The sequence below is a fragment of the Phragmites australis genome, chromosome 7 (genome assembly GCF_958298935.1).
Source record: "Phragmites australis chromosome 7, lpPhrAust1.1, whole genome shotgun sequence".
Taxonomy (NCBI): Eukaryota; Viridiplantae; Streptophyta; class Magnoliopsida; order Poales; family Poaceae; genus Phragmites; species Phragmites australis.
In genome coordinates, this window is record NC_084927.1 from 1,791,375 (window position 1) to 1,819,025 (window position 27,651).

Consider the following 27,651-nt stretch of genomic DNA (forward strand, 5'->3'; position numbering starts at 1 on the left):
TCTCCCGGGCATGCTTGTACGGATCCTCAGGGGACCGAGTGCTCGGGGGACGCTGAACGCAGCCCCGAGCACTCTCTCCCGGGACTTCCTTTAGTGGGTCCTCGGGATACTTGGGTGCCCAAGGGGCCACCGCTCGTGGCCCCGGGCACACTTCTCTCGGTACTTAGCTTTCCTGGTCGTCGGGGGACTCGGGTGCTCGGGGGTCACCGTATACCTCCCCGAGCACTTTCTTACCGGCACTTAGACTTCGCAGATCATCGGGGAACTTGGGTACTCGGGGACCACTAACTGTGGCCCCGAGCGCCCTCTCCCGGGACTTAATCTTTTTTTGCCTTGTGGAGGCGACCCCGCGGGATGGCGCCACGTGGCGGATTGCTGGCCTGGCCTTGGGATTCGGGGACCACTGGTTCCTGATTCAATGACAGTAGGCGATGGCTATTTTTTTGGATGACCGAGGTACCAAGACTTCACATAGATTGTAGCCAGCTTTGTTCCTTCATGGGGAGAGGTGGCCTCAGGAATCTGTAGCGGTACATATGTAGGGTAACTGAGGAGGGCTGGGCGAAGCAGTGGCAAACTCGTCATTCTTGGCCATCGTGTACTCCTTGGGTTCGGCGTTGGTAGGGCCTTCTTTCAAATTTGTTCTAGATTTCTAACCGAACGAAGTCCATCTGGAACCTTTGGGAATAAGCTCCGGAGGTGGTCCGCGACGCTTCGGGTTCTTAGCCGTTGCCATGCTCCAGAGGCAACCCATCTAAAGCTTGGCCACAATGTGTTGGAGGTGAGGCCAAATGCTAGACCGGAGAGGTGGTCCACGACCCCGTTGGTCCTTAGCCGCTGCCTGGCTCTAGACCGTAGCCTGGCAACGGCATGGAGAAATACATAAATGCATTGCGTAATCTGAAGGTCTCTTTTGCCTTCGGTGCGGGGGCAGGCACTCTTAAGCCCCAATCTTTTGTTTTAAGTCAAGTGGTGCACTACCTTCGTTTAAGGTCAAGCAGCACTTTAGCTTTTTGTTCCAGATGGTCCCTTTTTCCCTCAGTGCGGGGGCAGGCACTCTTAGCCCCTGTCTTTTGTTTTAAGTCGAGAGGTGCGCTGCCTTTGTTTAAGGTCAAGCATAATTTTGGCTTTTTGTTCCCGAATGTCTCTTTTACCTTCAGTGCGGTGGCAGACAGTCTCAGCCCCTGTCTTTTGTTTTAAGTCGAGAGGTGCACTGCATTTGTTTATGGTCAATCAGCACTTCGGCCGTTTGTTCCCGATGGTCTCTTTTGCCTTCAGTGCTGGCACAAGCACTCTTAGCCGCTGCCTTTTGTTTTAAGTCAAGAGGTCTGCTGCCTTTGTTTAAGGTCAAGCAGCACTTGGGCTTTTTGTTCCCAAAGGTCTCTTTTGCCTTCAGTACGGGGGCAAGCACTCTTAGCCCCCGTCTTTTGCGCATGTGTTAAATAGATGCACGGAAAGTACAATTGAAGAGTAAATGCTTTGGCATAATGATAAATGTAGCAGCGAAGGATGAATCCTTCGATATGAGGGATAAGCCCCATCTGCAAAGATGTAAAATTCATGTAAATGAGCAATAAGAGTCTTCTCATGCAAAGGCTTAAACCTGTGCATGATGAATAAAGATGCCCTCGCACGGAGGGTGAGGCACCTGTATACACAATTAAGAGGTGCTTCGTTGCATTAAAAAACGCAAGCGCCATAAAGATTAGCACCTTGACAACTATGTGAAGGTTAAAACCTGTGTATGGGGAATAAATATTCCCATTAGCAAAGGGTAAGAATCTGCATATGCGTAAAACAAACGCTTCGATGCATTTATGTAATAAGTATACAGAAGATAATGCTTCTGCATTCATGTGAAGAATATGTACTTCGGCGCAAATGTAAGGAGAGCACGCGAAAAATAAAAGCTTTGCCACACGAGCAAAGGGTGAACATTTTGATGCATATGTAATGCAAGCGCCTGAAGAACACTTGCTTCGCATGAGCAAAGGGTAAGAATAGCTGCTTCGATGCACATAATGCAAGCATAAAGAAAATGAATACTTCGGCAACTGTGCAAAGAATAAATGTTCGATGCATATATACGCGGAGACTAAATATCCCGATGCACTTATACAATGAAAAACGTGTGAAGTGTATATATGCGCGAAGTATGTATTCATGCAAATGCACAAAAAGATAAACACTTCGGCACATTAATGTGGTGTATGAAGCGTATATTTTGCCATATGAAAAATAAAACATATATGAATGATGGATGATTCGATGCACCGAAGAATTAAAACTCTCAAGCGAAGGGTAAAGACCTGAAACGAAGGGCCAAAACCTGCAAGCGAGGAATGGAGTTCCTCGAACGAAGGGTTAGGACACATATTTGGAAGAGTAAATGCTTTGGCATGCGTGCAATACGAGAACATAGGATGCGAGTATGCAAAGAGTAGACACTTCGGCATGTAATATTGAGCAATATCATGCAAAGGGTAAGTACCTGCATGGGAGGGAGAAATAGCCCCTGAAGTGGAAAATAAAAACCTGCATATACTTGTGAAGGATAAAAACAAGTACTTCGACTCGTTTATGCTATGCAAACGCAGAAGGTGAATACTTCAGCATTCATGCGAAAAATACGTGTTTCGATGCAAATGTAATGCGAACAAAAGAAAAATAAGTGCTTCGACATACAAGCGATGGGTAGACGCCGATGCACACATGTGGAGATAAATACTTCAGTAAAGAGCTCTCATTCATTTATTCATTCACGCGAAGGATATATCCTGCACTTTGAGAAACAAATCTCCTCATGCGAAGGGTAAAGAGCTGCATACGAATAATAAATATTTTTGCAGAGGTTAAGAATCCTGCAAATTCACATTCGAAAGAGTAGTGTGCTCTGGCGCGTGTGTAAAGTGAGCAAATGAAGGATAACATTTGAGTAACTAATTCGGTGTATATGTAACAAAAATGCATGAAAAATAAGCACTTTCGCTTATAGACACGTCGCGCGCATAAAACTAAATGCTTCAACACCTGCGAATAATGTTAGTGCTTCGATGCACACGTAATGCAAGCTTGCGGAAAATAAACATGTGCGTAGAATAAATAGTTGTATGCATGAAAGGTGTTGATTACCGCATTTAAATGCTTCGGCATGTAAATGAAGAATAAATAATTTGATGCATGCATAGGCATGTGTACGAAATCACTCCGACACAGGTATGCAAGATCCCCTACTTCGGCACATCACAATGAATAATGATTAAGTAAAACAAGTATGTAAAATGAAATGTGAGTAATGAACAAATATGTGTCAGGCTTCGACTGCATGCGGGAGGAAAAATAGTCCCTAGCGAGGTAAAACGTGCTAACGAAGCCCAAAAGGGCAAAACTCCCTTGCCGACTAGCTCAAGTGTTCTGAAAGCCGAAGCCATACAACACGTAAACAAATCCCCAGCGGTAAGAATCTTGCACGAATAACTGACGAAGGCACACCCTACTTAGAACAACCTCCAGTATGAGCTAACACCCTGCGCTAAGCCCAAGGCAAGCAACTAAACTTCAGCGTGAGGGAAAATCACTCCCTAGCCAACAACTATACCACACACGACACTAGCTATACGACATCAAACAAAAACGATATGTTCGTCAGAGTCCTATGCCTGCTATCATACATGGCACACACGCTATGAAGATAGTCAATGTGATAAAATGTGCCTAGACAGACAAAAGCACGAGCGGTCTGGTGGTTGAACGTCACCCTACCGCAGTGCAGACCAGGGCTCGGTTCCTGACTGGGGTGCGTTCTCTATTAAGATTTAGCACAAAAAGATCTGGTGGGAAGGAGTGTGTGGACCACGCCCCTTCGCCAGCCGAAGCCCGGCTGGGCCCTCACCATATCGGCTTGAAGGTAGGCTCGCGTCGCCCATCGAAGTCCGGGTCTCCATCTGAAGTCCTACCGGATGGGCCTCGCCGGCCAAAGGCCTACTCCGCCAGCTGAAGATTGACTGTGCCTCACCAGCCGCGAGCGCTATCCGAAGGCCTACCCGAAGCCTGTCTAATGCGCAACACGCGTGATAGTTGCGAAGCCCACTGTTCCGAAGGCCCGCGCCTGGCTCGCGAAGGCCTAATCCAAAGTATTGGTGCGGTGGAATTGGCGTGGTTGTCCAAAGGCTGGGTAGTCCGAATGCCCAGTCAAAAGGACAACGCCCACTGATTTGAAGGCCCACCGGGCCAAAGGCCAACGACCACTGCTCCGAAGGCCCAGTGGCCCGAAGGCCAGGTACGAAGACTAATGCCCAATGGTGCAAAGGGCTTGTTGTCTGAAGGCCCACGTGCAGATGGGCTGTGAGAGTAGAGTGAAGCCTAGCAGATCCGAGGGCTTAAAGTTTGGTCGGAAGGCCTTCTCACTCTTTGGAACCAGATCACCACAGACGGCGCCAACTGTTGGAACTATTTTCAGCTACAGTGACGAAGGGTTTCATTCCAGGCAAAGAGAGAGAGTGGAGGTGGGAGGAATCAACCCTTCCCATTGACCCCTTAGATCCTTTATATAGGTGAGGGGGGAGGTGATACTTTCTTTCCAGCCCTCGGTGGGATACAAATATTACAAAGAGCCCCTTGGGCCTTTACAAGGGCTGCTTTGCTACATGGGCTCCTTTGTAGGCCTGGACCTTTCCCCCAATAGCTGTGTAGGTTAGCCTCATTAGACTCATAAATTAATAGATTCAACATTTTCATAACATATATCTTTCCTGTCATCGGCACCACAATGAACCCATGGTGGGTTTGTCCATGTCATCTAGCTTCGTGTCGTAGGGGCTCTGATCCAATACTGGTCAGCCAATGGTGAACCACTCTAAGGATCATAGCTGGAGAAGAAGTAGGCAACTGGTGAAGATGGCATCTGTAGTTGCCTTCATGCATGGATTGCACAAACCCCTGTAGGTCGTGGCAAGCATAGCAGAAGCCCACCAGTATTGGGGTGTTGGGGAATGGTAGGCTACGATAGCCTACAACTAACCATAAAAAAACCTACGTCAAAAGGTACAACAATCCATAAACCACTAGATCCAACAGTTACAACTACTCATAAAAAGTCATACTTCAGAAAAGTACAATTATCCCAAAAATATTCGGTCCAACAGTTACAACTATCCCTAAAAACCTATGTTATAGAAAAATACAACTATATCTAAAAAACCTACATAAAAAAGTACAACTATCCTTAAAACACTGGACCAATAGATACAACTATAAAAAAACTACGTAAAAAAGTACAAGTATCCTAAAACACTAATCTTACCGTACATGTACATTGTTATAAAAATATAGACAAAAAAATCATAGGTATAATATCATTAAATCCTATATTTTATTGCTAACCTATATCTAAAACTAGATACGATGGCTAACTAATTGGCTTTTCAAAAAATACTAAGATAGAAAATTTACCTTAGGCAACTATGGATTCTGGCAGGGCTGCTTTCCTCTCCTTCCCCTCCCTCTCTCTGTTTGGTGTGATACGCCACGGCAAAAGCAGCGTGGCGTTTTATACCGTAACTTATCAACCGTTGGACCTATCGAGTTGGCTACAATGACGTCTACATCGACCTATCGAATCTACATATACAATATTTTAAAACAGATGCATATATTGTCAATTTTTAGTTAAAAAATAAAAATATCTCTTATGCGCCGCCCTTCGTCCCCTGATACCATGCGCACATGCTACTTGGGCCGAATTTGGCAGAAGTTAACAGGCCGTACCCAACTGGAGCAGATTAACTTATCTCTTTTGTTGTGGCTTGCTATTGTTTGTCACCTGAAGAAAGCAGTGTGGACTAAAAAATGTGGTCAATGTTTTCTTAGAAAAATTAATGACTCTAAGATTGTGGTCACATTTTAAAAAGTTTTATGTTATTGTGATTCGTTTTGCTCTTTTCTCAATGGACAGAAATTAAGTCCATGAAATCTTTTTTTTTACAGCTCTGTTAAGTTCTCTTGTTGTGCAAATTCTTTCTAGTTGGTCACCTTGGCCTGTTCGCCAGTTGCTAGTTGGTGGTTGAGTGATGAGGAAAATTCTACTCTCAGTGTAGTTTGTGCTACTGTCTTTTTGGTTATTGAAATTAATAAATGCTTTGGGGGCTAAGCACCTCAACTTACATCAATTTCATGTAAAAGTTGTGTTTTCATGCAGCATATGATGGATAAATTGCTCTAGACCTATGTTTGCTGCTTTACTTGTGTGGAAACAGAAACAACGAGAATGGAAAGATGAGATGAAGTTTTTATTTTCATTTTTTTGAGAGGAAGATTGCATGCAGTTGGGTAGTAAAAGATGGTCTAACGTTTGGTGTCCCAAAGGCCAAGGAACTGATAGCAAGGGCCAGCGAAAACAGCTGATTATCCGAAACGGCCAGCCCAAATAGCTCATTATCGTTAGGAGTGAAAGCTCATTAGCTTGAGCCCACCGCCAAAAATAGATGTTCAGGCAACATAGTTTCAAAGATAGCTCTTATTAAGCCCACTCTTTCGGCAACACACAGAAATTAATTTGATTTGGTTGGGGTGCGCCAGGCCTAGACTGTAGTGCAACGCCTAGACAACACGCGAGGGCCCCAATGGCAAGCCACTGTGATGGACCCTCCCCCACAAAAAATAAATTTAATATCAAAGTAGACACATGGCCTACGTATCAGATATTAAACTGATAAGAACAGATACTACACTTGATCTTAGCCAAAAGGCCGAGAAAGGTATGAGTTGTAATGGAGAGCTGTGCCTTCTTTAATAGCATCCTCCGGCTAAGCGGCACCTTAGCTGACCAAGGTGGTACTAATTAAACAGCACCTTCAGCTGTCCCTCCTCATCCCATGTGCAGATGCTACTTGGGCGGAATTTGGCAAACCTAACAGGCCGTATCCAGTTAGAGCAAAATGGACTTATCTTTTTATTTCTCGCCTTAGTTTTTTTTGTCACGAGAAGAAAGCACAATGGCCAAATAGAATGAAGTCAATGTTCCCTTAGAGAAAATACTGAATCAAATATTGTGGCCAAATACAGATTGGTCTTGCTCTTTTCTCAATGAACCAAAATTAAGTCCTCAACATCTCTTTTTTAGAACAAGGGAAAGCCCTTACTGATGAATATATTGATAAAGGAAATAACAAAGTTTATGTACGTTTAGAAAAAAAGGAAAATATGTATCATGCCAGCAATACTAGCCAGCCACTAATTTGGAAGGAATAACTAGCTTTTGTGCCAAATTGATGTCTGAACTCTATCTTGCAAGCTGCTACTGTGTTCAGCACTTGGTTTTAAGGGCGGATGCAGAAAAAAAAAGGTCACTGGGGTCGCTCTCATTGTAACTACATGGTCATTAACAATTTACAAAGTATCAGTTATTACTAAGTATTTGCATAATTCACTAGGATTAGCACTAAGTCACCAGGGTCAAAAGAACCCGATGATTACATATCACCCTGTCAGTGGGAGATTTGTTTCCCAGACCCACCAGGAGAGCGGATTTTTATAAATCTCACCCTCTTAATAGAAGGTCTATTTCTTGGCCTCGATGGCTGCCGTGCAAACCGCGGTGGTAGGTCAGGCGGACTCTCCTTGTTCTCTAATTGGGCGATGATATTGATCGCCCTCCCAGACGGCGAGATTTATTTCTCCCCACTGAACGGGTGAGGTTTATACCTCGCCCGTTGAACGGGCGATAGGGGTTTATTTTGAAATGGGCATCTAATTCCGCTAAATAAGAAAGTAAAAAATATATAAAAAATTATTATTAAGCTCACTCTTTCGTGCAACATATGGAGTTCATTAAGCCTCTAAGACATAGACTTATTAACTTTAATTTGTTTTGGTTGCGCTGTATTGCAACGCCTAGTGACATGTGAGGGCCTCGATGTTAAGCCACTATGATGGATTCTCCTAAAAAAAAAATCTAATATCAAAGTAGGCAAATAACCTACTTATCATATATTAAAATTATAAGAACACATATACTACATCTGATGTTAGCCAAAAGGCCGAGAAAAGGAATGAATTGGAATTTGTGATGGCGCTCCATGTGGTACTAAATAATTAAACAACCCCGTTCCTTACGTGGGCATTCTAATTATTTAGCCGAACATATCAGCAAGCCCAAGATGTCATAGTGTTATAGGTGAGGCCCATCCGGTTTGGTTCACATATCGTTCCTTTTGGTTATCTTTTGATAGCTAAGATTTCTCACGATGATACCATGATATGTTCAATCCCTGAAGCGGCCATGTGTTTTGACTGGTTTGGACATGCATTACCTATGTAGTATATATACATCGATCAATTAGAGATGGCATACAATTGTGGCGCATGTAAAGTCTGAAGCTTAGCAAGCTCACTTATGACCATAATGCAACTATCACACTCTTCATCTTTGGCTCTAGACCTAAGCAACTCAAACTCAGAAGATGAACATTCTAGTCTAGACTTGATTTCTTTGACTTCACGAACCGCTTTCTTGAGCAATGTAACCTGGCTAACAAGTGCATCATTCAAGGTATCGACCTGAATAGAAACCTAGTCGTAGGAAGGTGATACCTCGGAAGAATCAAGCTCAGGGTCATTGTCGTTGTTGTCCGCCATGAAGCAAAGGCCAGTGAAGTCCTTGATCTTCTTCTTGTTCTTTATGGATGGCTCCTCCTCCTCTGAGCTCTCATCCTCGCTTGAGGACGTGTCGATGTCGTTGAGCGCTACCACAAATGCTCATGAAGCCGCCTTGGCCGCCTTCTTGGCCATCTTGTCGTGGTTCTTGAGAAAATACTTCTTGTTCTTCATGTGTTTGTCGTGGTCATGATTACGGTCTTTCTTCTTTTTGAGCTTGGGGTAGACTGCCTTGAAGTGAGTAGTGTCACCACACTTAGAACATGTGCGAGAGCCCCCTCTCCTCCGATCTTGTCAGTTGTTGTAGAAGTGGGTGAACTTCTCCACGATCAATGCCAAGTCCTCATCACTACTACAAAATACCCATTTAGTGCTGGTTGAAAAAGGCCTTCAGTGCATCCAAAGACTCACCATGGCCATACACGAACATCTCATATTTTTGTTTGTACATGCTCTGGCGCTGAGCCTTGATTTGGTTAGTGTCCTCATGAAAGACAGTAAGAGTGGTCTAAATCTCTCTAGTAGTATGGAAGAGCTGGACTCTGTCAAACTAATTACGACTCAAGCTGGTGAATAGTATATTTCTAGCCTTTTGTTGCCTTCATATTGTTCAATTTGGGCCTAAGAAGTATGAGCGGCTACCACACGGCTACCACCTCTGAAGTGAGCGGTACATTATACATCCTTTGGTTGAGCCTATTATCAAGATTTAGTGTCACACAGTAATCCTCAAGGTCTGTGACCTGTCCCATACTCCTGAACTGCTAAGAGTATGGGTTGTCACGAAGTATGCCAACCAGCCTCGCGATGACTTCTTGGTCTTGCCGGTGTTGCTTCTCGTGGCATCACCGATACTGGTGCTCTAGACTTGGGTCATCATCGTAGAAGTACTTCTATAGATGCTGGGGGTCCAAGCCATTAGTTTCAAATGAATGTATGTTGTGGTACATTTGACCGTGAGCTCAAAAAGTGTAGATACCACTACTTGCCATGTTGGTGGTCTCGCTGTCAAGGTGACAATAAAGAGAAGTGAATGAGAAATGGCCATTGAAGAACCTAATGATGTCCTGAAAATGCTTGGCATCCGAATCTACGTTTGACCATAGCCTCGTAAGTTCGGGTGGCATATCTGGGTTGGACAGACTGATCTTTCCTTTACGACAGCAGAACCCCTTAGGCCCATGGATGGAACCATCCTTTTTTCTTGATAAGATCATAAAAAATTGAAATGTTGTGTCTATTCTTTTAGAATTCGAACCATAAGGGCTCATTACCAAATTAGACATGAAGCACAACTGAATTGGAGTGCTTATCAAATAATACTCACGCCATATGCTTATCCAATAATACTCACACCATTATTTTGCTGTTTCTGTTCAACACTTTGATCATGTATCAACACTCAAGACTCACTCAAGATTGCGCCACTGCCATCTAAATGATGGAGAACATGAATGTGCATCACCAGCCATGGAGATGGAATGAAGGCACTACTTACTGCTCAGTGCTTACAAACCAAATTGTATCAACAGTACGTGACAAATAAAGATGGTGAATTCTCAAGGAATTCTTGGATAATAGACTCGATTATTGCCATTAGCCTATTGATCTGATTGCGGTGTTTGCATAATCCTGACAGAACCTTTCACCTATATTGGACATTATGCGCTACGAAACACTCATATGAAACAATAGCTGTATGTGTAAATCAGATGATGATTGTGGCACACAAAGTTGCAAAGGTAAAGAGATATCTCTAATTTTAACACTTTCCCCTCCTTGTCAAATTATGAAGTCAATCCTCGTGTGGAACACACACAATGGCATGAAATTTCTTTGAACATAACAGAAGTAAAGAGATCAAATTGCAAAGGAGCAGGGAAATACAGAGCACCGATTGAATTAAAAAAAAACATTGAGAGTTTGTACACTAGGAAGTTTATGGAACTAAAGTCAGAAGCAAATAGATGAAAGGAATCCCTTTGTTATCCCCAAATACGTGCAATGCCTAAACCATAGCTCATTTGTTACTTGTTTGAAAAGACTGGGGTTTTGACTCACCCAGCACCTCTACTTCAAAGCATGAAAATACAAGGCAAGGTTCTCCTATCTGCTCCATATCTGGCTCCTTTGTCACTATTACTATACTGCAAGGATTACTCCTCAATAACTCTAGCTGGTAGTCATACATCCTTTGGTACTGACCCTTGGTTGCATCCAAAGACTTCTGCATCACTATTGATTTTGACCTCTTCAACTTTGACAAGCTCACATCAGCAAACATATCTTCCTGGATAGTTGTCTTCATGCTACTGAGTTTCCACATGAGGTTAGCCATAATGAACTTCTCATACTTCTTAGCTATCCGTCTAGAAGTAGCATGTTTGTTATCCCTTCTTGGAGGGCATGCATGCTCATCTCTCAAAGTAGCTATCTGCCAACTATCAATCCTTGAGTTTTTTGAAAGCAAACAAACCCAGGGACAACCTGCCCAATCACACTTTGTCCTCACCCTCCCTAGCTCATCCTTCACAAAATTAATGACCTTCTTATCAGCCAAATCATACTTGATTATTGCTTTCTTGAACTGCTTCTTGCCACTGAACTTCATGCCTAAGCTAAATATGGGCATTGCATTCTTCTTGTTAAACCTTAGGTACCCATCATTCATTTTCCTAACATTCCCTTCACTGTCCACCTCCTCCGAAGACATTTCTTCATCACTAGAGTCGTCATATGGGGTGCCGTTCCCATCATCATCAATCTCTATGCCTACAGAACCAGTTGTATTTCGTGTAAATCCATCTAGCACAACATCATCCAAATCCGCAGCTTGGCCATTCTTCATTTGCCTCTACAACCTTCTGAATTTCTTCAAAATATCATATGCCTCCTCATTTGCATCTGATGTCCCTGCATCTCCTGGCATGTACTCATTATCTGAGCTTTTGTCTTCTGCTTCCTCATCATTTTCTTGTGCAACTTCTGCCACTACTTCCTTCCCCATCTTGCTTGGGCTACTGTAAAACTCCTTTAGCGTCTTTATCTCCTTCTCTATCTCATCTTTGCTTTCAGTAGGATACACAACAATATTACGTACAGCCTCTATTTCTTCTACCATGTAATCACTTTCATCTGATTTTCACTGAGACATCTCTTCCATTCATCCTCAAAGCCACTGGCCTCAACACCTCGGCCCTCATCCTCATCTAACAGTGCTTGCACAAAGACATCTTCTACATATATATCAGCAACCCCTCCTTCCACAATGCACTTGGACATATACTGACAACCCTTGTCATTTACCAATATTCGAAGGCCATCATGAAGTTCCTTACTAGGAAATAACCAATGCAACAGGGTGCCATCGACAATAGTGCAATGGTCTCTATACAATAATTTATTGAGTTAAAAAAAATTTAAGAGCTAGATAATAGTTTCCTCTACACCATTTTTTTAATTTTTTTTTTGACTATTTCGATAGTGTTTTGAATTTTCAGAGCATTGGAACATAATATTTTTTAACATGTCACCAGTTGGAAGGCGATAGGTCCATTAAATATGATGAATAAAATCTCAATTTTTATTTATTGGATGTTCGATATCTACCTATCTATCATAAATTACAGTCATTGTGAATAGCCTCCCCTAAAAAGAGGTAAGCCATTGCTCCAGAAGTTGAACACAAGGCATATCCTATCGATGAGATTCAGGAAGCCAAAACGTGCAAGCTATATCAACCATTTATAAGTTTTATGTTTGAAGTTGGCATGGAACTAGCCTTATCATGCATGAAAGGGATGATGTTTCACACTACCCTTGTAATAACTGGTTTTAGAAAGGTACATGTGGACATGGTATTTCCCAACTACGTTTGCGGTAGGCTGGAACTCCCCTAGATGATGAGATCACAACTTTAGGGGAAGCCATCTGGAACTTTGTTCTCTGGCGCAAGAAGTATATTATCCTAGACGGGAAAGAATTCGTCCTTGTTGGTGAATGGGGTTCCGGCGAAGGGGACTTCGATGAAGTGCTCGGACAAGGCTACCACTACGGCTTCAGGAGGTGATCCTCCTCTGCGAAAGTCGAAGATTCTTCTTCATCCTGATCGGTGAATGGGATTCCGGCGAAGGGGTCTTCAGTGAAGTGCTCGGCGAAAGCTGCTGCCGAGGCTTCGATGAAAGTAGCTTCAACGTAGGTAGCCGAGTTTGAAGACTACTATCGCGGCTCATTGAAGTCCATGGTGTCCTCGTGTCTTCGGTTACGTGCGCTGGCCAAACTCTTGGGACCTGGGATGAGACTTTAATCCGGGTGCCCCCTGTAGCCCCTCTTGGCCGATGTTTGTGGGTGGTGAAAGATACTGCATAGTTGATGTAGTCTTAGTCGGCTTGGGCGAAGTCATCATGAGTGAAGCCCCTCTGGTCGACATCATGGTCGACAAAGATGAAGCCCCTGTGTTGATGTCAGAGTTGACGGAGGTGAAGTAGTCATGGACGATGACCCTCTATCGATGTCAAAGCTGCCAAAGGCAAAGTCGTGTGTTGGAGGCCCTCTAGTCAATGTCAAAGTCGGCAAATCAAAGGCATCACGGCCGTAGTCAACACCTAGTCGATGGAGGCAAAGTTGTTGCGACCGAAGTGAAGTAGTTGTGGCCAAAGCCCCTCTGGTCGACGTAGTCGGAGTCGACAGAGGCGAAACCGTCGCGGCCAAAGCGAAGTAGTCGGGGCCAAAGCACCTCTAGATGTAGTCGGAGTTGACGGAGGCGAAGTCATCACGGCTGAAGCCCCTTTGGTCGACGTAGTCGAAGTCGACGGAGGTGAAATCGTCGTGGCTACAGCGAAGTCTGAATAGAGCGTTGCCTTTACCTGAAGCTGAATGTATCTCGGTCCTCTTTGCTGGGCCTTTGCCCACCTTTTAAGTTGATTGGTGTGTTGTCTTTACCTAAGGACCAGTGGCACTTCGACTTCCTGTCATGTAGGACAATGGGTGCTTTGCACCCCTTTCTAGAGATGAAATACACATTATAATCGTTGTATGTTCGGTATGTGGACATGAAGAAATACTTAAATGCATTAATGTAATCCGAAGGTCTCTTTTACCTTCGGTGCGGGGGCAGGCACTCTTAGCCCCTGTCTTTTGCTTTAAGTCAAGAGGTGCGCTGCCTTTGTTTAAGATCAAGCAGCACTTTAGCTTTTTGTTCCCGAAGGTCTATTTTGCCTTCGGTGCGGGGGCAAGCACTCTTAGCCCCTGTCTTTTGTTTTAAGTCGAGAGGTGTGCTGCCTTTGTTTAAGGTCAAGTAGCACTTTGTCTTTTTGTACCCGAAGGTCTCTTTTGCCTTCGATGCAGGGGTAAGCACTTTTAGCCCCCGTCTTTTGTTTTAAGTCATTTTAAGTCGAGAGGTGCACTGCCTTTGTTTAAGGTCAAGCAGCACTTCAGCTTTTTGTTCCCGAAGGTCTCTTATGTCTTCGGTGCGGGGGTAGGCACTCTTAGTCCTCGTCTTTTATGCATGTGTTAAATAGATGCACGAAAAGTACAATCGAACAGTAAACGCTTCTGCATAATGATAAATGTAGCAGCGAAGGATAAAACCTTCGGTATGAGGGATAAGCCTCATCTGTAAAGATTTAAAATTCATGTATATGAGCAATACGAGTCTCCTCATGCATAGGCTTAAACCTGTGCATGATGAATAAATATTCCCTCGCACGGAGGGTGAGGCACCTGTATACACAATGAAGAGGTGTTTCGATGCATGTAAATAACACAAGCACCATAAAGATTAGCACCTCGACAATTATGCGAAGGTTAAAACCTGTGTATGGGGAATAAATATTCCATCGAGCAAAGGGTAAGAATCTGCATATACGTAAAACAAACGCTTCGATGCATTTATGTAATAAGTATACTGAAGATAATGCTTCGACATTCATGTGAAGAATATGTACTTCGGCACAAATGTAACGAGAGCGTGCGAAAAAAAAAGCTTCGCTTTACAAGCGAAGGGTGAACATTTTGATGCATATGTAATGCCAGTGCCTGAATAACACTTGCTTCGCACGTGCAGTGGGTAAGAATAACTGCTTCAATGCACAAAATGCAAGTGTAAAGAAAATGAATACTTCAACAACTGTGTGAAGAATAAACGCTTCGATGCATATGTAATGCAAGTGTAAAGGAAAAGTAAATATACACGGAGACTAAATATCCCGATGCACTTATAAAATGCAAAACATGCGAAGCGTATATATGCGCGAAGTATGTATTCATGCAAATGCACAAAAAATAAAACAGTTCGGCACATAAATGTGATGTATGAAGCGTATTTTTTGCAATATAAAAAATAAAAGACATATAAATGATGGATGCTTTCATGCATAGAAGAATTAAAACTGTCAAGCAAATGGTACAGACCCTATACGAAGGGCCAAAACCTGCAAGCGAGGAATGAAGTTCCTCGAGTGTAGGGTTAGTACACGTATTCGGAAGAGTAAATGCTTTGACACGTGTGCAATATGAGCACATGTGATGTAAGTATGTGAAGAGTAGACACTTCAGCATGTAATATTGAGCAATATCATGCAAAGGGTAAGTACCTACATGGGAGGGAGAAATAGCCCCTCAAGTGGAAAATGAAAACCCGCATATACTTGCGAAGGATGAAAACAAGTACTTCGACTCATTTATGCTATGCAAAGGTAGATGGTGAATACTTCGGCATTCATGTGAAAAATACGTATTTTGATGCAAATGTAACATGAACACGTGAAAAATAAGCGCTTCGACATACAAGCGATGGGTAGATGCGATGCACGCATGTGGAGATAAATACTTCGGTAAGGAGCTCTCATACGTTTATTCATTCACGCGAACGGTATATCCTGCACTTTGAGAAACAAATCCCCTCATGCAAAGGGTAAAGAGCTGCATATGAATAATAAATATTTTTGCAGAGCTTAAGAATCCTGCAAATGCACATTCGAAAGAGTAGTGTGCTCCGGCGCGTATGTAAAGCGAGCACACGAAGGGTAACATTTGAGTAACTAATTCGGTGCATATGTAACACAAATGTGCAAAAAATAAGTACTTCGGCATATAGACGCGTCACGCACGTAAAAGTAAATGCTTTAGCACCTACGAATAATGTTAGTGTTTTGATGCACACGTAATGCAAGAGTGCGGAAAATAAACTTGTGCATAGAATAAATACTTCTGTGAGTGAAAGGTGTAGATTACCGCATTTAAATGCTTTGGCATATAAACGAAGAATAAATAATTTGATGCATCTATACAATGCAAATGCTCAAAAATTAAGTGCTTCATCATATAGCTGTGATGCATAGCCATGTGTACGAAAACACTCCGACACAGGTATGCAAGATCCACTGCTTTGGCACATCACAATGAATATTGATTAAGTAAAACAAGTATGTAAAACGAAATGCGAGTAATGAACAAATATGTGGCAAGCTTCGACTGCATGCGGGAGGAAAAATAGTCCCTATCGAGGTAAAACGTGCTAACGAAGCCTAAAAGGGCAAAACTCCCTTGCCGACTGGCTCAAGTGTTCTGAAAGCCGAAACCATACAACATGTAAACAAATCCCCAGCCGTAAGAATCTTGCACGAATAACTGACGAAGGCACGCCCTACTTAGAACAACCTCCAGTATGAGCTAATACCCTAGCGCTAAGCCCAAGGCAAGTAGCTAAGCTTCAACATGAGGGAAATCACTCCCTAGCCAACAACTATACCACGCACAACACTAGCTATACGACATCAGACAAAAATGATGTGCTCGTCGAAGCCCTATGCCTGCTATCATATGTGGCACACATGGTTTGAAGATAGTCAATGCGATAAAATGTGCCACTCTTTGAAACTGGATCCCACAGACGGTGCCAACTGTTCGAACAATTTCCAGCTACAGTGCCGAATGGGTTCATTCTAGGCAAAGAGAGTGAGTGGAGGTAGGAGGAATCAACCCATGCCCTTGACCCCTTAGGTCCCTTATACAGGTGAGGAGGAGGTGAAACTTCCTCTCCACCCCTCGATGGGGTACAAATATTACAAAGAGGCCCTTGGGCCTTTACATGGGCTACTTTACTACATAGGCTCCTTTGTAGGCCTGGGCCTTCCCCCAACAGCTGCGTAGATTAGCCTCATAAATTAATAGATTCAACATTTTCAAAACATATAGCTTGCTTGTCATCGGCTCCACAATGAACCCACGGTGGGTCCATCCATGTCATCTGGCTACGTGTCGTAGGGGCTCTGATCCAATACTAGTCAGCCAATGGTGAACCACTCATAGGATCATAGCTGGAGAAGAAGTAGGCAACCGGTGAAGATGGCATTTGTAGTTGCCTCATGAGCTCGTATGAAACCCAAAGTCAGAGTACTGGGAGCTCAGCCACCTTAATGGTGATTAGGTAAGAGCGGTGCCTTTCAACCACGTGTGGATCAAGCAACTCTGGGTGGTCGGTAGCCATACCTTCCCACGATTGTTGCAGTAAAAAAGTATTATCAAATACCAGTACAACTATCCCTAAAATACTAGGTCCAACAATTACTGCTATTCCTAAAAAACCAATGTAAAAAATTACAAATATCCCTAAAACAGTAGGCCCAAACGTGACAACTATCTTAAAAAAACCTATGTCAAAAAACTACAACTATCCTAAAAAACGAACATAAAAAAGTACAACTACCCCTAAAATACTAGGTCCAACAATTACAACTAACCCTAAAAAACCTATATCAAAAAGTACAACAATCCCTAAACCACTAGGTCAAACAGTTACAACTATTCATAAAAAATCATTCTTGAAAAAAGCACAATTATCCCTAAAATAATTTGGTCCAGTAGTTACAACTATCCTTAAAAACCTATGTTGTAGAAAAGTATAACTATCTCTAAAAAATCTACATAAAAAAGTACAAGCATCCTTAAAACATTGGATGCAAGCGTTACAACTATCCTAAAAACCTACATAGGAAAGTAGAAGTACCCCTAAAACACTAATCTTACCGTACATGTACATTGTTATAAAAGTCTAGACAAAAAATCATAGGTCTAATATCATTAAATTCTATATTTTATACCTAACCTATATCTAAAACTAGAGACGATAGCTAACTAACTGGATTGTAAAAAAAAAATACTAAGATAGAAAAGTTACCTTCAGCAACTATGGATTCCGGCAAGGCTGCTTTCCTCTCCCTACCCTCTCCTCCCCTCCCCTCTCCCTCTCTCTGTTTGGTGTGATACCCCGCGGTGAAAGAAGCATGGTGTTTTATACCATAATCTATCGCCCGTTGGACCTATCGAGTTGGCTACAATAGCGTCCACATCGACCTATGGAATCTACATATGCAATATTAAAAAACAGGTGCATATATTTACAATTTTTAGTTAAAAAATAAAAATATCTCTTCTGCACCGCCCTTCCTACCCCCGATACCATGCACACAGGCTACTTGGGCCGAATTTGGCAAAAGTTAACAGGTCATACCCAGCTGGACCAGATTGACTTATCTCTTTTGTTGTGGCTTGCAGTCGTTTGTCACCGGAAAAAAGCAGTTTGTGCTACTGTCTTTTTGGTTATTGAAATTAAGAAATGCTTTGGGGGCTAAGCACCTCAACTTACATCGATTTCACCTAAAAGTTGTATTTTCATGCAGCATATGATGGAGAAATTGCTCTAGATGCGGGTAAGTGTTTTACTACTAGACCAATGTTGGCTGCTATATGTGTTTGTAAACAGAAACTACGAGAATGGAAAGATGATATGAAGATTTTATTTTTATTTTTTCGGGAGGAAGATTACATGCAGTTGGGCAGTAAAAAAATGGTCTAACATTGGAACTGATAGCAAGGGACAGCCCAAACAGCTGATTATCCGAAACGGCCAGCCCAAACAGCTGATTATCCGAAACGGCCAGCCCAAACAGCTCATTATAGTTCAGAGTAGCAAGCCAAGGAACTGATAGCAAGGGCCAACCCAAACAGCTGATTATCCGAAACGGCCAGCCCAAAAAGCTCATTATCGTTCGGAGTAGAAAGGATAAGGATCTGGCGAAGGCTTCAAGAGTAGGCCACTGAGACGCCTTCAACTGCACATCGGGGGCGCAGTTCCCCTTCACCTCTTCGCATCTTGAAACAAGAAATTCCTGTTGGTCCACCATGTGGTAGAACCACCATTGCGTCCAGTCCTTCGGCCATTTATTTTTGTACACGATGGAGGGCGTGGACAATCCAGCGCAATAAGCGAAGTTTAAACACCCGTAATGTGCTTCGCTCTGCACGCTGCGGGCGAATACGGGCTTCAGCTAGTGATGAAGCCGGCGAGCAGCGGCGAAGGCCCTGGCTGACGCTTTCGCTCCTTCGGATCGAGCAGCCCAAGCGAATAGACCTAGCCTCACAATGGCATTGGGCGTGAGCTGGTGTAAGTACACTTCAAATAATTTCAATACCTTGGTCACCATATCATCGCAAGGGAAGCTGAGGCCTGCGCGAAAATAGTCAACAAAGACAACAGCTTCGTCATTAGCAGGCTTCGGTGTCTCATGGCTCCCTGGGAGCTTAACCTTCGAAATGTCGTTGATCAGTCCTTCCTTCACAAGGCCGACTAGCACTTCATCATCTACTTTTGACTGCCCAATCCAATATGTCTTCGGGCGGTTCGACGTAGCCTTCGGTGCCATCACGCTGAGTTCAAAAATCTAAGATGGTGAGAACCTCGGAAGCAAGAGAATGCGACGCTTCGTACGAGAGCTATAGCTTGAGCAATGGCACGTGCTAAAAAGAAATCACCTTGCAGCTGTATTTATAGTAGTGAAAAGGAGAGCGGTTAAAACGAGACATGTTGGAAATCGAAACGAAGCCTGAAAAGACGTTTCGATGTCCAGCGAAGACATTTAATGCCCATTGACGTAACGGTTGTTGAGGGGCAAGATGGTCATACCAAAACCAAAAAAAATAATAATAATAAAATTCATATTTTTACCGCAACCAACAATTCAGACGGGAATCTACAAAAATGCAACCTGCCCCCCGCAAGCCTTCGACGGGCCGAAGGGGACGGCGTTGAGACACATCTTTCAGTTTACAAGCTCGGCCCATCGAAGATGAACCTTACTTGTAGGGGGCTATTGTTGGGGATGATCTCTCGCCCCCCTTCGTATGGCAAGTCGAAATCTACCAGTGGCTAAACACTCATAGGTGTTGCAGTGGTGTTTCATGAAATGCAACCAAAGACCATGGTGTACCTTCAGTCAAAGCCCGAAGGTTGGACCATGACCTCCATCTGTGCGAGCGAAGGCCACGACGGACCTTCAGTCGAAGCCCGAAGGCACGTCTGCAGTTCCTGCCGCCCGCGTTGGCGAAGCCTGTGGCAGGCCTTCGGTCGGAAGCCAAAGGTTGACCTCTAAACACGTGTCACACACCCAGGAGCCTTCGGCTTCCCTTAGAGCGAAGGCTTTCCTTATTCGGGACTTTGGTTCCAACAGTTACCTTCTGGAACTATGGATTCCGGCAAGACTGCTTTCCTCTCCCTACCCTCTCCTCTCCCTCTGTTTGGTGTGATACCCCACGTTGAAAGCAGCGTGGTGTTTTATACCATAATCTATCACCTGTTGAATTAAGCCCACTCTTTCGGCAACACACAGAAATAATTAAACTTCTAATGCATAGCTTGTAAAAATTAATTTGATTTGGTTGGGGTGCGCCAGGCCTAGACTGTAGTGCAACGCCTAGACGACACGCGAGGGCCCCAATGGCAAGCCACTGTGATGGACCCTCCCCCACAAAAAATAAATTTAATATCAAAGTAGACACATGGCCTACGTATCAGATATTAAACTGATAAGAACAGATACTACACTTGATCTTAGCCAAAAGGCCGAGAAAGGTATGAGTTGTAATGGAGAGTTGTGCCTTCTTTAATAGCATCCTCCGGCTAAGCGGCACCTTAGCTGACCAAGGTGGTACTAATTAAACAGCACCTTCAGCTGTCCCTCCTCATCCCATGTGCAGATGCCACTTGGGCGGAATTTGGCAAACCTAACAGGCCGTATCCAGTTAGAGCAAAATGGACTTATCTTTTTATTTCTCGCCTTGCTTTTTTTTTTGTCATGAGAAGAAAGCACAATGGCCAGATAGAATGAAGTCAATGTTCCCTTAGAGAAAATACTGAATCAAATATTGTGGCCAAATACAGATTGGTATTGCTCTTTTCTCAATGAACCAAAATTAAGTCCTCAACATCTCTTTTTTAGAACAAGGGAAAGCCCTTACTGATGAATATATTGATAAAGGAAATAACAAAGTTTATGTACGTTTAGAAAAAAAAGGAAAATATGTATCACGCCAGCAATACTAGCCAGCCACTAATTTGGAAGGAATAACTAGCTTTTGTGCCAAATTGATGCCTGAACTCTATCTTGCAAGCTGCTACTGTGTGCAGCACTTGGTTTTAAGGGCGGATGCAGAAAAAAAAAGGTCATTGGGGTCGCTCTCATTGTAACTACATGGTCATTAACAATTTACAAAGTATCAGTTATTACTAAGTATTTGCATAATTCACTAGGATTAGCATTAAGTCACCAGGGTCAAAAGAACCCGATGATTACATATCACCCTCTCAGTGGGAGATTTGTTTCCCAGACCCACCAGGAGAGCGGATTTTTATAAATCTCACCCTCTTAATAGAAGGTCTATTCCTTGGCCTCGATGGCCGCCGTGCAAACCGCGGTGGTAGGTCAGGCGGACTCTCCTTGTTCTCTAATTGGGCGATGATATTGATCGCCCTCCTAGACGGCGAGATTTATTTTTCCCCACTGAACGGGTGAGGTTTATACTTGAACGGGCGATAGGGGTTTATTTTGAAATGGGCATCTAATTCCGCTAAATAAAAAAGTAAAAAATATATTAAAAAATATTATTAAGCTCACTCTTTCGTGTAACATATGGAGTTCATTAAGCTTCTAAGACATAGACTTATTAACTTTAATTTGTTTTGGTTGGGCTGTATTGCAACGCCTAGTGACATGTGAGGGCCTCGATGTTAAGCCACTATGATGGATTCTCCTAAAAAAAAAATCTAATATCAAAGTAGGCAAATAACCTACTTATCATATATTAAAATTATAAGAACACATATACTACACCTGATGTTAGCCAAAAGACCGAGAAAAGGAATGAATTGGAATGTGTGATGGTGCTCCATGTGGTACTAAATAATTAAACAACCCCGTTCCTTACGTGGGCATTCTAATTATTTAGCCAAACATATCAGCAAGCCCAAGATGTCATAGTGTTATAGGTGAGGCCCATCCGGTTTGGTTCACATATCGTTCCTTTTGGTTATCTTTTGATAGCTAAGATTTCTCATGATGATGCCATGATATGTTCAATCCCTGAAGCGGCCATGTGTTTTGACTGGTTTGGACATGCATTACCTATGTAGTATATATACATCGATCAATTAGAGATGGCATACAATTGTGGCGCATGTAAAGTCTGAAGCTTAGCAAGCTCACTTATGACCACAATGCAACTATCACACTCTTCATCTTTGGCTCTAGACCTAAGCAACTCAAGCTCAGAAGATGAACATTCTAGCCTAGACTTGATTTCTTTGACTTCACGAACCGCTTTCTTGAGCAATGTAACCTGGCTAACAAGTGCATCATTCATGGTATCGACCTGAATAGAAAGCTAGTCGTAGGAAGGTGATACCTCGGAAGAATCAAGCTCAGGGTCATTGTCATTGTTGTCCGCCATGAAGCAAAGGCCAGTGAAGTCCTTGATCTTCTTCTTGTTCTTTATGGATGGCTCCACCTCCTCTGAGCTCTCATCCTCGCTTGATGATGTGTCGAAGTCGCTGAGCACTACCACAAATGCTCATGATGCCGCTTAGGCTGCCTTCTTGGCCATCTTGTCGTGGTTCTTGAGAAAATACTTCTTGTTCTTCATGTGTTTGTCGTGGTCATGGTTACGGTCTTCCCTATTTTTGAGCTTGGGGTAGACTACCTTGAAGTGAGTAGTGTCACCACACTCATAACATGTGCGAGAGCCCCCTCTCCTCCGATCTTGTCAGTTGTTGTAGAAGTGGGTGAACTTCTCCACGATCAATGCCAAGTCCTCATCACTACTACAAAATACTCATTTAGTGTTGGTTGAAAAAGGCCTTCAGTGCATCCAAAGACTCACCATGGCCATACATGAACATCTCATATTTTTGTTTGTACGTGCTCTGGCGCTGAGCCATGATTTGGTTAGTGCCCTCATGAAAGACGGTAAGAGTGGTCTAAATCTCTCTAGTAGTATGGAAGAGCTAGACTCTGTCAAACTAATTACGACTCAAGCTGGTGAACAGTATATTTCTAGCCTTTTGTTGGCTTCATATTGTTCAATTTGGGCCTAAGAAGTATGAGCAGCAAGGATCTCATAATTTGAATCCACAATCTCCCATGTTGCATTTCCTTGGCTCAAAAGGTAAGTCTCCATACGCACCTTCCAGTACAAAATGTCTCTACCTTGAAAGAGAGGGATTGTTGGAGGAGGAGATCGTTTTGCCCTGGCAAGTACAGCAAGAGTCTCTTCTAAGTAGGAGACTCAAGATTGGAGACGAAGTTTGAGAGGAAGGAACACCACAAATGTATTGATAATAGAAAAATGGATCGATCTAGGGGGAGTATCATGGTGTGACTTTGTGTTTGTGCACCTCTGTGTCCTGTGTGTTGCCCTTTGTGTTGTATTGAACGTTCTCCTTGTGACCCGTCGATACCGAGATGATCACGACCCCCTGTTTATAGGGGGGTATGTAGCTTAGTGTACAAGTTATCACAATATACAAATATATAGGACCTAGCCGAATTACCGGGTCTTATACTGGATAACTACTTTTTACCTTACATAGAAGATAAATATCTATCGTGGTAACTATTGTGGTGCATGCCCCCTGAGGGGGAGCCGGTCGCCAATTGTGGCCCGGCGCTACTCTGTCGGGGGTGTCAGGATGACTTTCATCGCACTGGGGTGTCAGGATAAGCTCCACTTGCACCGGCACTAATTGCCTATCACCTCATGTTAAGTTAGTTGCAGGGGGTGTCCTTTCTTCCCTAAAATTATCTCTGGAGACATGCTGCATCTTTAGGCTTTGGAAGGCCCATAGGCATCGAAGGGGTGGCCTGAAGGGGTTCGTAGCCTTCATGGGCTAGGCCTCCTGCGGAGAGTCCGGAGGCTGAAGGCTCTGGAGAGGCTTGCTGTAGCTCTGAGTTTTGGGAAGTCCACGTATGTTCTGGAGAGTTGGCCCGAAGGGGCCCTAGCCTCTGAAAGTCGAGCCTCCTACTGAGGGTCCGGAGACCGAAGGCTCTAGAGGGATATTTGGTAGCAATCTTCAACCGTTGTCCTCAGGCTAGTCTATTTCCCCCCTAACAGTACCCCCTCATTCTCTGGCCCTGACATTCGGAGGGGTGAGAAGAATAGAGGAAAATGCACTCCAGCCTGGTATAGTAACTAGAATGCCAGAAGGCAATTCCCTGTCCCCAAGAAGTTTTTCGGCGGGAACCGTGGGTGTTGATGGCGAAACTCAAGGCTGATGGTGCATTGGTGGTGGCGACATGCCCCTGGCTTTATGCTGAGGTCGAAGGTGCAGCCAGTGTTGAAGTCAAAGACTGAAGACATATTGGCAAAGGAGGCATGCTCCGGAGCCTGTTGGAGTTGGTATATGAGGTATCAGGACTCGAGGCCGGAGGGGAATAGGTGGAGGAGATGCACTCCGGGGTCTGTGCTGATGCCGATTTAGATTCTTTGGACTTCTTTGGTGATGGGTCTTCTTGCCATTTGAGTTTTTCAGAGTGGGGATTACGTGTGGGATCAAGGACTCCCCACGTTTACCTGTTTGAGGATGGCAGGATGGGATGTGTCACTGGCGTGTTTTGACTGGATAATGCGTGGGTTCATTCGGGGTCTTGTGCCGATGTCCCTAGCATGCGCCAAAAGGAGTCTAGGTCATTAATGCGACGGGACGATCGTGTAAGAAAATGAGGCATTGCCGTGAGATGTTGCCACGTGTCAGCGGAACGACCAGGATATGGCCACAGCCCCCCAGGTATTAATGGGGGATGCCATGCATCGATGCCGCGTTGGTTCCGCTTCGTCTCCTGGATGTATGTGGCTCCTTAGCCCGGATATAATGCTGGGGTCATCTAGTTGGATTTACAACTTGCGCACGAGCGAGCACTTAACCTTGACATGAATATGGCATCGTCCTCCTCCTCATAGTCTTCGGAGATGTCAATGATCTCCACTTCTTCTACTGGGGCTGGGTCGTCTCGACTGCCGGCAGTGGTGCCAGTGGCTATCCTGCTTTCGTCTCTGCCCCTGCTCAACCCATAGTTCAGGAGACCGCGCCTGTTAAGATCATCGATATTTTTGATGACGATGAGGAAACCGACTGGGATCTCCTGTGGAGGGAGAACAACGAGGAGGAGTAGGTGTCTATGGAGAAGCCGATGGCTTCGGCAGCGAGGGAGGAGGGTCCGAAGAAGAGAGAGGAGGCCCTGATGGTGGCTCCTTAGCTTTCTTCTTCATCTTTCAACAGCTCAGGGGTCGGCTACTGCATCAGCTTTTGTGGCGGCAGGTCGTAGATGATGTGCATATGCCGCTCCATGCGCGGCCCCTGCCGAGACCCGTAGGAGGTGAAGGTGGCCTTAGGGGGATCTTCTGGTGGAGCCATGGGACATCCCTGTCTTGTCATTCAACTATGGCCCTGCTGTGGGCCATAGTTGGCTTTGTAGTGTTGCTTTTTTGTACGCATCCTCCGGATGCACGAGTTGTTAAAACTATAGTTTGGACCTTGTATCTCTTTTTGGGACAAAGTGTAAGGGGATCCTTCAAACAGGTGACCGTATGTCTGTGTGCCTTCATGCCTTTGCATCGCGCTTCTTTGTCCCCTTCGTAGGCGATGGCTATTTTTTCGGATGACCGAGGTACCAAGACTTGACATAGATCGTAGCCAGCTTTGTTCCTTCATGGGGAGAGGTGGCCTCAGGAATCTGGTAGGGGTACATATGTAGGGTAACTAAGGAGGTTTGGGCGAAGTAGTGGCAAACTCATCGTTCTCGGCCAACGTGTACTCCTTGGGTTCGGCGTTGGTATGGCCTTCTTTCAAATTTGTTCTAAATTTCTAACCCAACGAAGTCCATCTGGAACCTTTGGGAATAAGCTCCGGAGGTGGTCCGCGACGCTTCGGGTTCTTAGCCATTGCCATGCTCCAGAGGCAACCCATCTAAAGCTTAGCGACAATGTGTCAGAGGTGAGGCCAAATGCTAGACCGGAGAGGCGATCCTCGACCCCCTTGGTCCTTAGCCGCTGCTCGGCTCCAGACCGGAGCCTGGCAACGGCATGGAGAAATACATAAATGCATTAATGTAATCTGAAGGTCTCTTTTGCCTTCGGTGTGGGGGCAGACACTCTTAGGCCTCCATCTTTTGTTTTAAGTCAAGTGGTGCGCTGCCTTTGTTTAAGGTCAAGCAGCACTTTAGCTTTTTGTAACAGAAGGTCCCTTTTTCCTTCAGTGCGGGGGTAGGCACTCTTAGCCCCTGTCTTTTGTTTTAAGTCGAGAGGTGCGCTGCCTTTGTTTAAGGTCAAGCATAATTTTGGCTTTTTGTTCCCGAATGTCTCTTTTGCCTTCGGTGCGGTGGCAGACAGTCTCAGCCCCTGTCTTTTGTTTTAAGTCGAGAGGTGCACTGCATTTGTTTATGGTCAATCAGCACTTCGGCATTTTGTTCCCGATGGTCTCTTTTGCCTTCAGTGCTAGCGCAAGCACTCTTAGCCGCTGCCTTTTGTTTTAAGTCGAGAGGTCTGCTGCCTTTGTTTAAGGTCAAGCAGCACTTCGACTTTTTGTTCCTGAAGGTCTCTTTTCCCTTCGGTACGGGGGCAGGCACTCTTAGCCCCCGTCTTTTGTGCATGTGTTAAATAGATGCACGGAAAGTACAATTGAAGAGTAAACGCTTCGGTATAATGATAAATGTAGCAGCGAAGGATGAAACATTCGATATGAGGGATAAGCCCCATCTGCAAAGATGTAAAATTCATGTAAATGAGCAATAAGAGTCTTCTCATGCAAAGGCTTAAACCTGTGCATGATGAATAAATATGCCCTCGCACGGAGGGTGAGGCACCTGTATACACAACGAAGAGGTGCTTCGTTGCATTAAAAAACGCAAGCGCCATAAAGATTAGCACCTCGACAACTATGCGAAGGTTAAAACCTGTGTATGGGGAATAAATATTCCCATTAGCAAAGGGTAAGAATCTGCATATGCGTAAAACAAATGCTTCGATGCATTTTTGTAATAAGTATACAGAAGATAATGCTTTTGCATTCATGTGAAGAATATGTACTTTGGTGCAAATGTAAGGAGAGCGCGCGAAAAATAAAAGCTTTGCCATACGAGCGAAGGGTGAACATTTTGATGCATATGTAATGCAAGCGCTTGAAGAACACTTGCTTCGCACGAGCAGAGGGTAAGAATAGCTGCTTCGATGCACATAATGCAAGCGTAAAGAAAATGAATACTTCGGCAACAGTGCAAAGAATAAACGTTCGATGGATATATACACGGAGACTAAATATCCCGATGCACTTATACAATGAAAAACGTGTGAAGTGTATATATGCGTGAAGTATGTATTCATGCAAATGCACAAAAAGCTAAACACTTCGGCACATTAATGTGATGTATGAAGCGTATATTTTGCCATATGAAAAATAAAACACATATGAATGATGGATGATTCGATGCACCAAAGAATTAAAACTCTCAAGCGAAGGGTAAAGACCTGAAACGAAGGGCCAAAACCTGCAAGCGAGGAATGAAGTTCCTCGAACAAAGGGTTAGCACACGTATTTGGAAGAGTAAATGCTTTGGCACGCGTGCAATACGAGAACATAGGATGTGAGTATGCAAAGAGTAGACACTTTGGCATGTA

The 27,651-nt window shown here is 44.0% G+C and overlaps 3 non-coding genes and 1 pseudogene across 3 annotated transcripts; all 4 read right to left on the bottom strand.

Annotated features, from left to right (window-relative positions):
• Positions 1 to 6,562: 6,562 nt before the first annotated feature.
• Positions 6,563 to 6,759, bottom strand: LOC133925703 (U2 spliceosomal RNA). Its single transcript, XR_009910974.1, has one exon. It is a non-coding gene; the product is annotated as a U2 spliceosomal RNA (small nuclear RNA).
• A 1,107-nt stretch (positions 6,760 to 7,866) lies between these two features.
• LOC133925722 (U2 spliceosomal RNA) lies at positions 7,867 to 8,049 on the bottom strand (annotated as a pseudogene).
• A 12,318-nt stretch (positions 8,050 to 20,367) lies between these two features.
• LOC133925693 (U2 spliceosomal RNA) lies at positions 20,368 to 20,564 on the bottom strand. The gene has a single exon (XR_009910965.1). It is a non-coding gene; the product is annotated as a U2 spliceosomal RNA (small nuclear RNA).
• A 1,091-nt stretch (positions 20,565 to 21,655) lies between these two features.
• Positions 21,656 to 21,849, bottom strand: LOC133925717 (U2 spliceosomal RNA). Its single transcript, XR_009910986.1, has one exon. It is a non-coding gene; the product is annotated as a U2 spliceosomal RNA (small nuclear RNA).
• Positions 21,850 to 27,651: the final 5,802 nt, after the last annotated feature.